The sequence below is a fragment of the Cynoglossus semilaevis genome, chromosome 15, assembly GCF_000523025.1.
Source record: "Cynoglossus semilaevis isolate Cse_v1.0 chromosome 15, Cse_v1.0, whole genome shotgun sequence".
NCBI lineage: Eukaryota > Metazoa > Chordata > Actinopteri > Pleuronectiformes > Cynoglossidae > Cynoglossus > Cynoglossus semilaevis.
In genome coordinates, this window is record NC_024321.1 from 20,038,721 (window position 1) to 20,040,553 (window position 1,833).

Genomic DNA, 1,833 nt, shown 5'->3' on the forward strand with positions numbered 1-1,833 from the left:
TCTTTCTTTTCCTTTCTCCATTGTTAGCATTGGTCCGTTCCTGTAAATCTGCCGAGTGTGTTTTTCCATGGAGGATGTGGTATATTACTTCATTGACCAACTGAACAAATCAAACTGAACCACTTGGTTCTGGTAGAAACAGAAATGACAAAGAGACAAAATTCTCTCTGATCTGATCATCTCTCTTCATCTCCTCCAACTCCTGTCTCTAAAGTTAGACTCTAAAGTCGACACCACATCAGGTGTCACTACTGTCTGATCAAACCTGACCTTTCACCTTTGCTGCTCTTCTGTTACAGTTAACTTATGACTTCACTGCCCCTTTTCCTGGATGGTTGACTCTAGCTATTTCAACTCTTCCAACCTAACCACCTCTAACCCTACGTTAACAACTGTGCTAATCACGGCTGTTTACATACCACCAAATGCCAACACAAGCGTAGCTCTCACGCTGATAGCAGACACCATCAACACACTGCAACAGGCCCACCCCGATGGTGTGCACATCATAGCTGGTGATTTTAATCAGGCAAACATAAAATCTGTCCTCCCAAAATTCTACCAGTACGTGGAATGCTCAACCAGAGGGGTAAATACATTAGATCACGTATACACAAACATTAAATATGCATACAGAGCAATACAACTCCCACACCTTGGCCAGTCAGACCACCTCTCTCTGCTCCTAACTCCAGCCTACACACCACTTAGGAGAAGGTCCATTCCCATGACAAACACAATCACCAAGTGACCTGAGGATGCCCTCTTTCAGCTCCAGGACTGTTTCGACCACAGACTGGAGTGTGTTTCTCCATGGGGCCCTGGCTGTACACACTGAGATGCTGCTATCCTACATCAGGTTCTGTCCACGACAGGTGTGGCAAGGGATACAGCATCTGACAAACTACAGGGGGACAAACACCACAGCTGAGGAGACGAGTGCGTTTTGACCCGGAAGAGCAAACGGGTTTGTTTGTTTATGGACTATTTACACACAGCAATAAAGTCACTGTGCTGAAACTAAAGGAACAGCGTGAACGCTTCGTCACGTTTTGTACGGAACTGAGGCGAGCACGACCAGTGGAGCTGCTGGAAGCGGTTTGGACTTTAAGGTGGTTTGAAGAACGTCTGGATGGATGTCGACTCGCCGGAACCACGGTGCTGAGGCTTACCTGGGTCTGGAGCATCGGACCGACGCACGGCGCCCAACCCACGGAGGTATGTGTAGCGCTCCACCGGCAAAAAGACGTTCAAATTGTGTACACAATTGCACCAAAAGTATTGGTCACTAGTGATGTGCGGATCGATCCTGAAATATCGATACTTCCGATTCTGGAGCTTTATGCTCTGAAATCGATTCTGAAATCAAAATATCGATACTTACGCATTCTGAGATGAGGTGTATCCTAAACAGAAACACGGTGAAAAGTATCCAAATGATTGAGATGTTGTCTAAGTGACGCTCGGTTGGTGGGACTACTTCTTCTTCCGCCTGGGTGTGTGCGTCATGCGTAAGCACAGGGGCTCTACTCCGTGCTCTCACTCAGTCACTATTGATGGGAATTTCGGCTCTCTTTTAGAGAACCGGTTCTTTTGGCTCGGTTCACTGAAAAAATCCGACTCTTTCGGGTCCCAAATGGCTCCTCAGATTTATTTTATTTTTTTTATTTTTTTTTTTACAAATAACATTTTCAGAGTTTGAAACATTGTTTTGACATATTTTATATGATTGTGTTCTCAGGTTAGGGTTAGGGTTAGGGTTAGTTGTGTTGACTGTATAGTAAATGAGGCAGCTACCTCAGTACACTCCAGAGTTTAAAATAAATAAATAAA

The 1,833-nt window shown here is 45.0% G+C and overlaps 1 protein-coding gene across 1 annotated transcript in view; it reads left to right on the forward strand.

Annotated features, from left to right (window-relative positions):
• Positions 1 to 8: 8 nt before the first annotated feature.
• slc9a6a (solute carrier family 9 member A6a) overlaps positions 9 to 1,833 on the forward strand; it is a 13,935-nt gene continuing 12,110 nt past the window's right edge. The window contains exon 1 of the mRNA XM_008327683.3: positions 9 to 1,218. The gene's annotated coding sequence lies outside the window, so the exon portion shown is untranslated. The remainder of the gene's footprint in view (positions 1,219 to 1,833) is intronic.